The following is a 13,587-nucleotide window of genomic DNA, read 5'->3' as shown; positions in this document are numbered from 1 at the left end:
CCAGGGAAGCCCTGGACAAAAAGTGGACACTCACACTGGCTTGGGGCTGCTGGCAGGACAAGCGGATGACTGCCCCAACCGAGGATGCTCAGGCCCCATGAGTGCACCATGCAGAGGAGTTCTGGGCCCACCGTGGGGGCCTCCCTGGGCGTGTCAGCTGGAGGGAGGACTTTGGGGGTGGCGACATGGTGAGCAGTGGAAGCCCCTTCTAGTCCCCACTCCCAGCCAGCCTGAGCTGGAGGACCTTGCTAGAAATGTGGGTGCACAGCTGGAAATCCATTCCACCTCCCGGGCTGAGGGCCACTGGACATCCCGTGCAAATTCCAAGGTGGAATGGGCTGCACCTTCCAGGACCCCATCCTCTTCCCTGGTTTCACGCTAGTGGACACGTTTCTCAGGGAACGATGATGCCCTTGGCGGCTCAGCAGACTCCCACCCCGCCAGTTTGTGGTGCGTGACCCCTCAGAGACGCTGGCCAGCAGCAGCTGTGTGGCCTTTACTGAAGGTTTGTGGGGTCCCATGGCCCTGATGGTTTTACTTGGAAAACCCTTATGTGATATTTCTGTTGAAATAATATAATGTAATTATAATATGCACTGTTATAATTTGTAATATAAATAATATAATTATAACATAATGCATACTTATATGTGACACATAACTAAATAACATGTAATGATAACTACATACACACATAGAGTTTAAATAATACAACCATATCACACATAGTTATTTCTAATGTAAATAATAGAGCTATATCACATATAACACAACTAAAGTCGGTAACGGCATAAAACTGCTGCCTGCTCTGTGGCACCCAGGGACTTGCCTTTTGCGTCTGTCCCTTCTGCCACCTTGCAAGCATCTCTCTCTTCCTCTTGGAACTTCAAATTCCCGCCTCTTTAAATACACAGAGGGATGTGGAGCCAGACCCTGCGTTCCGGTAACCCCTCCTGGCCTCCAGCTCCTCCTCTGCCCGGGACGAGAAGGTTACCGTCCTCACAGGGTCATTGTGTGGACAAAATGAGTTAAACGTGGAACATACCTAGAACAGCATCTGGCAGGTAGCAAAAGTTGTTATTGTTGGTGGTATTTTTATCACTACCCATCGTTACTTGAGCATTCCCTCAGCAACCCCATCCCCATCCCGTCACCCCAAGAGGCGTCATCAGACGTTTCTCCTACACAATGTTCTGCCAACAGGCATTTTCTCCCATCAAACGTTCTCTCGCTCTGGTACCTGGACCTCTTGCTCGCAGGTGGGTCTGTTAGAGCGCGGGTTCATTCCTTGACAAAGGGGTCGGCGGGCTCTGTTTAAGCAGCGTCTTCTCAGTGTTCATTCACAGATCATTAAACACTTAACAGTAGAGAGAACTACATGCAGTGTGCTCAAGCCACCGCTGGCTGAATGTCCGGCAATAAACGAGGCAAACCCAGCTGGAAATTGTGGGGCTTTAACAGGCCACGTGCGCTTCATGAGTTTTATTTGCATTTTCCTAGACAGGAAGCTAATCACTGGATGGCCCATTCGATGCCAGACAGCTGGGAATTCTGCCCGGGTCCAGATTCCCTTACAGCATCACCCTTTTTACCCCCACGGAGGCCCAGGCCTTGCATCCCAAAAGAAGGACTCCCAAATAATCTGCCTCCATCTTGCGGGGCCTGAGGCCTGAGGGCAGGGGCCTGTCTCCAGGGAGGTGATTGTACCCTAGACAACGGGGCAGTTGAGCCACACCTAAAAATGCCAGGTGGACACCCTGGGCGCCCCGTGGGGGGGCTGGTGACTCTTGAGTTTGTGTCTGTGGAGCTGAGGGTGAGGGAGCATCTCACGTGCCTGTTTTCTTCCCGCACTCCTTGTGCCACCATGTTGCCATCCGTCTCCTGTGGGTAGGAGCACATTTAGGTCAGTTCACCTCCGACTTTCCGTACCAGTGCCACCTGAGTACCCGCCAGGCCCAGCTCCCTGCCACATCCATGAGAGGGATTCTGGACAAAGTTCCATGTCCAAAGAGAGGTTCTCAGGCTGCTGGAGACACTGGCTCCCACGAGTGCACCCATACCACAAAGGGCAGCACACACACAAACATAAACACAGCTTTGGTATTGTCTGCAAAACCCTTGCCAGTGTAACACTACAAGAAAAAAATGAGGGACAACAATAGCAAAAGAAGAGACAGGATGTGGTTATCCAGAAAGTCAGAGATCAGCCACACATTGGTCAGAACTCACGACTGTTCACTCAATGAACAGACGCAGGAGAAACATGGGGGACGTATCATTGTCTCACCTAGCAATTGCTGCATAACAACTGGCCTCAAACCTCAGTGCTCTAGAGCAGCAATAATTTACGATTATAGCTGATGCATCTGTGGACTGGCTGGAGGTCTGCTGACCGAGCCTGGCCTCACTCACGTGTCTGCGGTTCGGCTGGGGATTCTGCTCTAACTTGGGCCAGGCTGGGGCAGCTTAACTGGGGTTCTGCTGCACATGTCACTTCTCCTCCTGGAACCAGCAGACCATCTGGGGCACATCCCCATGGTGAGGGCAAGTGTGCAAGCCCCCTTCAGCCCTCTGCTCGTGTCCTGTCTACTGCATCCCACTGGCCAAAGCAGGTGTCATGGCCAAGCTCAGTATCAGGAGGTGGGGCAGGTTACCGCAGCCCGGGTGAGAGCACCTGAAAGCCACATGGCAAATGGCGTGGATAAACGGAGGGATGGTGACTGGGGCCACCCATGTGTCAAAAACCAACTAAATGCTTAACACCAGCATTCATGACCTCCCCGACAGCGAGAGAGCCGCAAACAACTCACAGTAAACTGACTGAAAATTTGTAGGAACATGATGCAACTTTAACGGAGAAGGTAAAGAAGACTAAATAAATGGACTGGATGGACCTGCCTACCATTTTTCCTGTATGGGAGACCCAGCATTGTAAAGATTCCAGTTTTTGTCATAGTAATCTACAACTCAGTGCAATTCCAGTACAAACCCTAAGGGGATTGTTTTTAACGGAACTTGACTTGATGCTAATGTTTATCTAGTAGTGTAAATGTACAAGTGTGCAATACAATTCTGCATGATGGTGGTGGTGGGGAGGAGACTGCCTGACAAGGTATGGAAACATCCTATAGAGGTAAGAGAGTTTGAAAATGTGGTATTGGAGTAGACAAAGGAAAATAAGTCCTGGAGCAGAAAACAGATTCTAGAAAAGGACCTAAGTACATGTGGGAATTTAACGGGAAGTACCTTGAATACACAGCAGTGCGACAGCCGATTGGTCATAAGAAAGGCAGAGCTTTGTCTCACACCATACACACAAAATTTGTTCTAGTAACAAAACAAGCCAAAATGGAAACGGTAGGTCTGTTTGATGCCAATATTAAGACCTCTGTTTAAGAATGGATGTCGTGGCTAAAGTTAGAAGAATCAAGCTCTATGGGGCTGGCCCCGTGGCTGAGTGGTTAAGTTTGCGCGCTCCACTGCAGGCGGCCCAGTGTTTTGTTGGTTCGAATCCTGGGCGCGGACATGGCACTGCTCATCAAACCACGCTGAGGCAGTGTCCCACATGTCACAACTAGAAGGACCCACAAGGAAGAATATACAACTATGTACCTGGGGGCTTTGGGGAGAAAAAGGAAATAAATGAAATCTTTAAAAAAAAAAAAAAAAAACAAGCTCTGGATGTGGAGAGGACTGCGTGCGCTAACAGTCCCGCTGTCGCTGGAAGGCGTGTGGCTGTTCTGTGCACCCGGCCGGAAAGGAGCAGCTCCAGTAGACAAGCGGGCAATGGAGATAAACTAGCAACTGGCGGAAAAAGAAGTGCGCGCGGCAAATAAGTCCACGAAATGTTTGACCTCGGAAATACACAGGAAAATAAAAATAACAATGTATCCTATTCATGCTGGCTAGATTGAAACAGTGTAAAAGCTTGAGAACATCCAGGGTGAGGAATGACCTCTCCTCACCATTGATTGCAGCACAATTGTTTGCGGGAGGATAATGCGGGAGGATTTATCAACATTTAAAATCTGCCTGTTCTTTGACCCGCCAAACCCATTACTAAAAATCCACGTATAGAAAGCTTTATGCTAAGTGAAACAGGTCAGACAGAGAAAGAAATACCATGTGAGCTCACTTATTTGTGGAATCTAAAAAAAGAAAAGAAGAAACTAAACTCATAGAAAAAGAATCAGATTTGTGGTTACCAGAGGCAGGGGCTGGCAGAAGGGGGCACTGGATGAAGGGGTCAAAAGGTACAAAGTTCCAGTTATACAGGATGTAGTGTACGTGATGACTGCAGTTAGCACGCTGTGTGGCAAATAGGGAAGTCGTCATGAGAGTAAATCCTGAGTTCTCAACACAAGCAAAAACATTATACTTTTCTTTTTTTTGGTATCTATGAGATGATGGATATTAACTAAACTTATTATGATAATCATATCATGATACATGTAAGTCACATCATTATGCTGTACACCTGAAACTTACACAGTGCTGTATGTCAATGATATCTCAATAAAACTGGAAGAAAAAGCAACAGTTAAGGAAGATATTAAAAAAATCCACGTATAAAGACATGTGTACAAGTTTGTTCTTTTTTAGCATGATTTAGTAACAGCAAGCAGTGAGGAGCAATCTAAAAACTTACTAACAGCGAATTGGGTAGATAAATTAAGGTGCCCAGAAACTAGCTCTTTACTTGGCTGGCAGTGAAATGTTCATAATTATATACAATTTGCATCTTATATAAAAAGTATTTATGGTTTTAATTTTTAGAATCACCTAACGCACAAAGAATGAAAGGCTCGGTTAATGTGGCGGGACAGAAGTTGACACTAGTGCTGCCAACAGAAGGTGAACAAGAGTGTGAGAGGCCTGCCCAGGAGTGAACGCAGCCCCTGAGAGCCACAGAGCGAGTCCGGTCCATCCAGAAATGTTTTCTGCTTTATCAGTAAAACGTACCTGGAATCCGACTGCTCCTTCCACCCACTGCGGCCCAAGCCACCCTTGACCTCTCACATAGACTATTGCTCCCAGGGGTCTCCCTGCTTTGGACTCACCCCCACAGCCAGAAGGATTTGGATAAAATCTGTCTGACTGTGTCCCTCCTTTGCTCAGAACTCTCCAGGGGTCTCCCTGTTTCACGCAGAGGAGAAGGAAGACCTTGTAAGGCCCTAAGAGAGCTGCCCGCCCTGCACCCCTTGGACAGCACCACCTACCACTCTTCTGGTTCGGGTGGCTCTGGCCCACTTTGCTGTTCTGGGAAAATACCAGGCAGCTCCCACCTTGTGGGCTTTGCACTGGCTGTTCCCTCCTCCTGGAAGGCTTTTCCCTCAGCTGTCCCACAGCTCCTTCCCCTCCTCCTTCAAGCGTATGCTCAGACGTTCCTGCCCGTGAGAGGAGGCTAGATAATGGTGCGTACCTCCCTTCACTTCCTAGTCTTGACAGCCATCCCCCGGTTATGTGACGTGTTAGCAGTAGGGCAGGCTGGGGGAGGGGCATTCAGGACCCTCTGTGCCATCTTTGCAACTCTTTAAACCTAAAACTATTTCAAAATAAAATGTTTAAAAACAAACAAAATTTACACCCACCAGCACTCCTCATCCCCTCCCTTTCTTGATCTTTCTCCACAGGGCTCACCACCTTCTGTACCAACATGCTTGGCCCATTCACTGTCTTTCCCTGCTAGACTGAGCTCTGTGAGGACGGGATTGCCTATAAACCCAGATCCTAGAGTCAATATCATCATATTAATCTATTAATTCTAGATTCTGGGCACCACAGTTTATTTACCGTTAACATTTAATGGTAAATTATGCACCGTTAATAAATTTTTAAATTGTTCCTAAATATTTGCTGTCATAAATCATGCTATAAAATAGAACAGACTTGCACACACAGCTTTATACACTGATTTTTTTTGCTAAGGAAAATTAGCCCTGAGCTAACATCTGTTGCCAATCTTCCTCTTTTTTTTGCTTGATGAAGATAAGCCCTGAACTAACATCTGTGCCAATCTTCCTCTATTTTGTATGTGGATCACCACAACATGGCTGATAAGTGGTGTAGGTCTGTACATGGGACCAAACCCGGGTCGCCAAAGTGCAGTGTGCTGAACTTAACCACTATGCCCCCGGGTTGGCCCCTGTGCCTGGATTTTTAATGGTGGCTTTGCTGGGTCAAAGAGTAGGTATATTTTAAATTTTGATATCTTTTGCCAAATTATCATCCAAAAAACAATTGTGCTGGGAATACAGTTCACTTGTTTATTCAGTTTTTGTCTGTCCTTCACTAGAACATAAACTCTCTGAGAAGAGGGGTTTTGCCTGTTTTGTTCGGTGCTATAGACCCAGCTCCCAGAACACACATTTGCTGAGCAAATGATGAAGGCGGTAGGCAAGAGCTACTGCTGAAATTGATGGACTAAGATACAGAGGTTTAAACAAGCTATTTAAAGTGATAAAGGTTGTGTGGTTGTTGGAATAGTGGCCCCCAAAGATGTCCACATCCTAATCTCCAGAACCTGGGAGCATGTCCCCTCCCACGGCAAAAGGGACTCTGCGGGTGTGATTACGTTAAGGACCTTGACAGGGAGATGATCCTGGATTATCTGCTGGGCCTGATGTAATCACAAGGGTCCTTATAAGAGGATCAGAAGAAGGTGTGACAATGGAGGCAGAGGGGAGATTGGAAGATGCTGGCTTTGAGGACGGAGGAAAGGGCCATGAGCTAAGGAATGCAGGCGCCCTCTAGAAACTGGCAAAGGTGAGGAAATGATTCTTCCCTGGAGACTCCAGAAGGAACACCGGCCTTCTGACACCTTGATCCCAGGACTGGACTCTAGAACTGAAAGAGAATGAATTAGTGCTGTTTGAAGCCAAGTTCCTGGTGATTTGTTACAGCAGCAGTAGGAAATTAACCCAGGTACTGAAAGAACTAAAATAAAAATCTAAATCCCAAACATGAGTTGTGGAAGAGGTGGGGAGGAGGCGGGGTGAAGGGAAGGTAGCTGGAGCCCCACCTTTTGTCACAGGGAACGAGTAGAGTTCAGAGTCAACAACTCCAGACACAGGTCGCTTCACACGTCAACTACACTTGGGGACGGAATCGTTAGACGGCTTGACACCAAGCAGTTAAAACAGGCTGCTGGGGCCGAGGGCTGGGAAGAGGTGGCCCAGCTGTCCTCAGCCCTCATTTGCGCTCTGGTCCTCAAGATTGGTCATCACGGGCTCATGCGACCTGCACAAAAGCGCACTTTTAACACCTGCTCCCACGCCGGTGCTCCCGAGACGTGCTCTGTGTTCTCCTGGAAGCGCCTGCACGGGAGCCTGGTGGCCAGGCAGCAGGCAACACAACCCAGGCGGGGGACGACATGGCACCTGGGCCTCTGACAGTAAGCAGATGCCTCACCCAGAGGAAGTGAGTCCAAGCAGGAGGGGCGGGCAGAAGCCCAGGAGACGTCCGCGGGCACCCCTCCTCCCCACGCCTCCCGCGGGTGATTGCAGACCGACTTTGGTCTTCAACCAGGCCCAGCAACTGCGGCCCGCCCGCAAGGCCATGGGTTACCCGGGGGCTCCTCTGCTGTCCTTCTGGAATTTATACATCAATGTTTTCTATGCCTTCTGTATGCATTCTAGATCTCTGCGTGCTGGGTGGAGCTCTGGCTGGGAGCAGGAGGCCAGAGCACTTTTAGGAGCTCAGCAAACCCCAGAGTGGCTTCTCAAGTGTGTCCCTGTCCCTTGGAGGCCTTAGACTCCTCATCTGTCAAGGGAGGGGTTGAAAAGGGCCCTTGCTGATTCAAGCTTTAGGTTCTTGGGGGTCAAATGGAAGTTATTCCTCTATGGACCTGCCAACGTGCATTGAGGGACTCAGTTCTCACCTGGTGTCCAGTGTTGAGAGTTCTCTGAAGATATGGAGAGGTGAAGACCACAGACTGAGGCTTCACCACCAGCTCCCACCATTTCTAACTGTCACCTGGGTGGGACAAGTCCTTCCCCGAGCCTCAGTTTACCCACCTGCCTTTGTTATAGGGCTGAAGGTCAAAGGAGGGAATTGAGTTCTGACACTGTGCAGTGGAGGTCCATGGACCTGATGTGCTGTTTGATCACGTCCCAGATTTCATCAGAGACCCTCCTTCTCTGAACTCTGCTTCCAGCAGAGTTGGGGAAGACCAAGGAAAGTGGCCCTAAAGGACATCTCTGGCTTTTGCCCAAGATTGCTGACAGAGGGGTCCCAGCGTCCACTGGAAAGATTTTGGGGGTCCAGGAGACTTCTCTCTAGGCATTTTCTGGGGGTTATGGTACAACCCTTTGTGCATTTATGTGGATATGCATATGTGTGTGCAGTACTTGTGTGTGCACATATGTGGCACTTGTGTGCATATAGTGTGTGCATATGTAGCCAAGTGAGCTTGGGCACGTGTGCACAGGCATACACGCTCGTCTGTGTGTGTGCACCCAAGGCTGCACTGAGTGTGCCTATGTCCAGATACATATGAGTGTGCAGGGCCCTTGTGTGCGTGTGTGGGCATCCATGTGTGTGTCTGTTGCGTGGCGGGCACATGGGTGTTCACATGTGTGTCTGTTGCCTGGAGAGCACATGGGCTCCTGCTACCAATTTCAGCCCATGGTTACATTTTGTTTGGCTTTCATGATTAAAAACACCAGAGCCAGCATTTAAAAATCAGATTTCGCATAAAAATCTGCATGTTCAGCTTCTTTTGAAGCGTGATGTGGCGGTCCTGGGCCCTGTTCCTGAAGGGCATCTGCTAACTGTGGCCCACAGGCTCCGCCCTGCCCCTCTGGGGGGTCAGGCGACCTCCATTTGTTGAAGTCCTCACCACTTCCTATTGCCTCGCCCACTTATCTTACCTCCTCGGCCTCTCTAGGTATTTGAGATATTCGGATGAGGTCCCAACAATGTAGCGGCAAGCTTAATCCTGGTCTACAGTGTGCATCTGCATCCAGCCTGGGCAGCTCCCCCGCCCCTGTCCACCTTCAGCCGCTTTGCCCACGCGATCACTCCCTCCCTCCCATGCTTCTCCCGATGCCGTCTTCCCCGCCTTCTGCGCCCTCCTCACCTCTGTCTCAGGTGGAGTCTTACTCTTTCTTCAGCTCCACTTCAGATGTGCGCTTCCTCCGAGAGGCCTTCCATGATCCCCCAGCCATCAGTCTTGCCTCCTCTGTGCTCCCTGGCCTGCCGTGCTTCACTGCTGAGTGTTTGCTGGCAGGTGTGTGTGAAAAGGTTGTTATCTTATGAACTGGGACTAGAAATCCTCTAAGGGAGAGAAATATCTTTGTTTGGGAAAAATCTTGAAAAGCCATGGCGTAAAAGGTGCTTAGGAGCCAAATCACTAAAATCAAATCAAGTACTCTTAAAACTCAACAGTAAGAGGACTAACAAGAAGAAAATGAAAAATGGGCGGAAGACCTGAGCAGACACCTCGTCAAAGATGCAAATAAGCATATGAAAAGACGCTCACCTCAGATGTCATCAGGGAAAGGCGAATGAAAACAACAACAAGATGCCACTGCATGCCAATTAGCATGGCCAAAATCTGGAACGCTGACAGCACCAAGTGCTGATGAGGATGTGGAGAAACTGCAGCACTCATTCAAAACACTGCTGGTGGTAGGGCCCGGGGCCTGGCCAAGTGGTTAAGTTCGCGCACTCTGCTTCAGCGGCCAGGGGTTCGCGGGTTTGGATCTTGGGCGCAGACCTAGCACCACTCATCAAACCGTGCTGTGGTGGCATTCCAGTAGCAGAACTAGAACGACTTACATCTAGGAGATACAACTACGTGCTGGGGCTTTGGGGAGAAGAAGAAAAAAAAGAAAAAAGGAAGAGTGGCAACAGATCTTAGCTCAGGTGCCAAATCTTTAAAAAAGAGAACAAAAAACCATTGCTGGTGGAAATGCAAAATGGTGTAATCTCCTTGGAAGAAAGTTTGCAGTTTCTAACAGAACTAGACCTGTTCTTACTACGCGATCCAGCAGTCACACTCTTTAGTATTTACTCAAATGAGTTGAAAACAAGTCCCCATAAAAACCTGCACACGGACGTTTATGGCAGCTTTATTCGTAATTGCCAAAACTTGGAAGCAACCAAGATGCCCTTCAGTTGGTGGATGGACCAATCAAGTGTGGTCCATCGGACAGTGGAACATTATTCAGTGTGAAAAAGAAAGGAGCTCTCAAGCTGAGAAAAGACACGGAGGGACCTTAAATGCACGTCACCACGTGAAAGAAGCCAGTCTGAAAAGGCTGCACACTGTGTGCTTCCAACTATGAGACATTCTGGAAAATGTGAGACTACGGAGACAGTGAAAGGACCAGTGGTTGCCAGGGGTTGGCGGAAGGAGGGATGACTAGGTGGAGCACAGAGGATTTTTAGGGCAGTGAAAATACTCTGTACGATACTATAATGGTGGATCCACGTCATTACACGTTTGTCCAAACTCGTAGAATGTACCACACCAAGCGTGAACCCTCATGTAGACTGTGGACTCTGGGTGATAATGATGTCTCAGTGTAAGTCCGTCAACTGTGACAAATGCACCACTGTGGTGGGCGATGTTGATAATGGGGGAGGCTGTGTGTTTGTGGGGACGCAGGGTATAGGGGAACTCAGTACTTTGCATTCAGTTTTGCTGTGAACCTAAAACTGCTCTAAAAGTAAAGTTTGTTAACCAAAAAAATAAAACAAAAAAGACAAGTTGAGTCATGTCTTAAAAGGGAGTCAAATTCTAAAACCATCTCAGAAGATGAAATCCCAATTAACCAAAATTATTTAGAAAGTTTTCCTAAACCATCCATGAATCGCAGTGTGCCATGCATACTGGCCATGTTGGACACCGACATCCTATTTCTCTGTGTGCCCGTCATGGGCACATTTCCCTTCATGTTGGGTCAGATCAAGCTTGCATTTACAGACAACTAGTTTTGTGTGATAAATACATGTCTTTCAACACTAGGATCACCATAAATGAAGCTGGAAACTCATGCTGTGAGAACTGGGGTCAAGAGTGGGAAGAGAACATTCTAATCTCTCGTCCCATGCTCATTCCAAGACATGTGGGATGGAATGAGTCAGGGATTATCCTACACAACCTAAATTAATATATATTTTTCTCCCTCATATTTTGGGAACCGCTATAGTTAAGTTCCCATAAATTAGAGGCATGTATCAGGTGAGTCCTTAGAATGAGGTTGCAGTAAATTTGCTCGGCACGAGAAAATGGGAGGAATGTGGGGAAAGGACCAGATGGCAGACTAGAGAGGGGAGAGTGACGGCAGAAAAGCAGAAAAATGGTGGAGTTTGGGGTGGGGGGATGAGCTGTTTTTTCATATGTCCAAGTTGGTCTGTGCAGAACAGGGACAGCTAGCCCGGAATCAGGGGCTCAGGATGCACGGTGACCATAAAGATGTTTTTTCCCTGGAAATTTGTAGACATCTTTGGAGGGATTTGAAGATCTACAAGAAATAGAATCAGGGATGTGGAAGCAATGTTAATTAGATCTCAGAGCAGAGGGCAGCCCCAGGTGACATCTAATTTACACGTGATTATATTTGGGGCTAATGGTGCTGCTTTTGGTGGTTGACATGATATTTCTTTTGCCACACAGGAGGTGGGGAGGAGAACGGATGGGACCTAGAGGATTCCTAGTACTTCCGAATCTCATGGTAAAATTTAGTGGAAGATCACGAGGGAACCAGATCACTCGGGAATGAAATGAAGGGATTTCCAGTGCTGACTGAAAGTGAAGGGCCCAGGATGGGAAGGAAAGATGGACGTCGTGTGTCGGCTGTTGACTCTTGAGCACTGTTGTAAAGAGGATATTCGCGTTTCTCTCCTTGGTTAGGTCCTGGGTACATTTGTATAGTTTACCTAACTTTCCTTTTCTTTCCTCTCTTTCTCCCATTGGTGTGCTTGGGATGCCTTGTGGTGTAAACATTACCATTTAGCCATAGGTTCAGCGTGTTGAGATGGTACTCTAACAACCAGAGAGAAGCAGTCGTCAGGCAAGCGCTGGGGTCTGGAGCGGGCTGGAGTCACTGAGGACGCCCTCATGTGCACGGTGGTCAGCGCATGAAGGAGTGGCTGTTGTGGCGTCTCTGTGTCCGGCTGCCCAGCATCCTCTTTCCTCACCAGGCTGCCGAATCTGATGCTGTGGGTCCTGGCTCCCCCTGACCCTCGGCGGGTCATGGGCCTGTCACCTCAGCTTGCCCAGTGCAAGTGCTTCTTCACTGGGCCCTGGATCTGGAGCAAGTGATCAAAAGAAGGGAGGGCAGCTTATCACTCCTTGTGGTGGCGTTAATGACCTGCGTATGGTGCCCGGGGCAGAGCTCACAGCAGCGCTGGTGTGAGTGCCCAGGGCTCAGCAGCAGGGGCATCAAAGACCAACAAGTCTCTCCCTGTGACACGGTTTTGGTTGGGACTCTGCCCACGGTTCTTGCCCATTGTTCTGAGCCTGGTTCTCCAATAGATTCAGTGAGCTACCCTGGATCTGTCCAGTAAGTTCCTTTTCTGTTTATTTAGGTCAGAGTCAGTTTATTGTTTGCAAAGAGGAGCCTTGATCAGTGCAGTCTGTCTGTCACTGTGACCTTCCTTCGGCCCCTCTGTCCTTCTGGGCTCTCCCAGGTCCTGCCCCTTCCCAGGCAGTGGGCGCCAGCATGTGAAACGGCCCCTGGAAAGGCTTGTCCTGCATGAGAGCGGTCCATCTGGGCAGGGGGATTGCTAAGTTGTGCCTGTTCACTCCTCCGCCCCCAGGCTCCCTTTCTAGATCCCCCATGACTGCTCTCAGAAAGCCTTGGCTCTCGGTGCCTCACCCAAGGTCCCTGAACCTTTCGTCCCCCTCACTGGTCTCCCTGACCTCAGGCTCCTCCCAGTTCTAAGCCCAGAGATATCTCCCACACTTTTGGGTGACAACAGGTGATTTTATTGGCTGAGGAGAAATCCAAAGGGAGGAGACAGGGAGGTAGGAGAAAGAAGGTAACTGATGGAGCAACACTTCCAAGAAGACAGATGAGGGATGCTGAGAGGACTCGTCCTCAAACGGGAGGAACCTGTCCTTCAGATCGCACATGAGGACGGCGCGTACAGACGACGGTCGTCCACAGGTGGCGGCAGTAGGGAAAGGAGGTGACTGTCCTTGCCTGCTGTGACACACCTGCCTTCCGAAAATAAAGCCTCAGCTCTTGGGCATCGAACAACGGGCCCTTTCCAGTGACGCCCTCGCCATTCCACAACACATAATTGGGGTCAACCCGTGAGAGGATTTGGCGTCAGACAGGGCTGGGTTCTAGTCCAGGCCTTGCCTCTCATTTGCTGCATTTCCACTGAGCCTCAGTTTCCTCATCTGTAATACGGAGATATAATTGGCGGGTTTCCTGTGAGGCACGGATGTGTCAGCTTCTAAAGCCCAGGAGGCCCACGCCACCAGGTCCACCCTGCCCTCCCTGCTTCCTCTTTCTTCCTGTTCCCTGCCTTCTTGCCACTGTTTGGGGAGCCCAGTGTCCCCATCTCAGCCCAGTGTCCCCAACTCAGCCCAGCGTCCCCATCTCAGCCCAGCGTCCCCATCTCAGCCCA

The sequence above is a fragment of the Equus quagga genome, chromosome 1 (assembly GCF_021613505.1).
Source record: "Equus quagga isolate Etosha38 chromosome 1, UCLA_HA_Equagga_1.0, whole genome shotgun sequence".
Classification (NCBI taxonomy): domain Eukaryota; kingdom Metazoa; phylum Chordata; class Mammalia; order Perissodactyla; family Equidae; genus Equus; species Equus quagga.
This window is presented reverse-complemented; position numbering follows the sequence as displayed.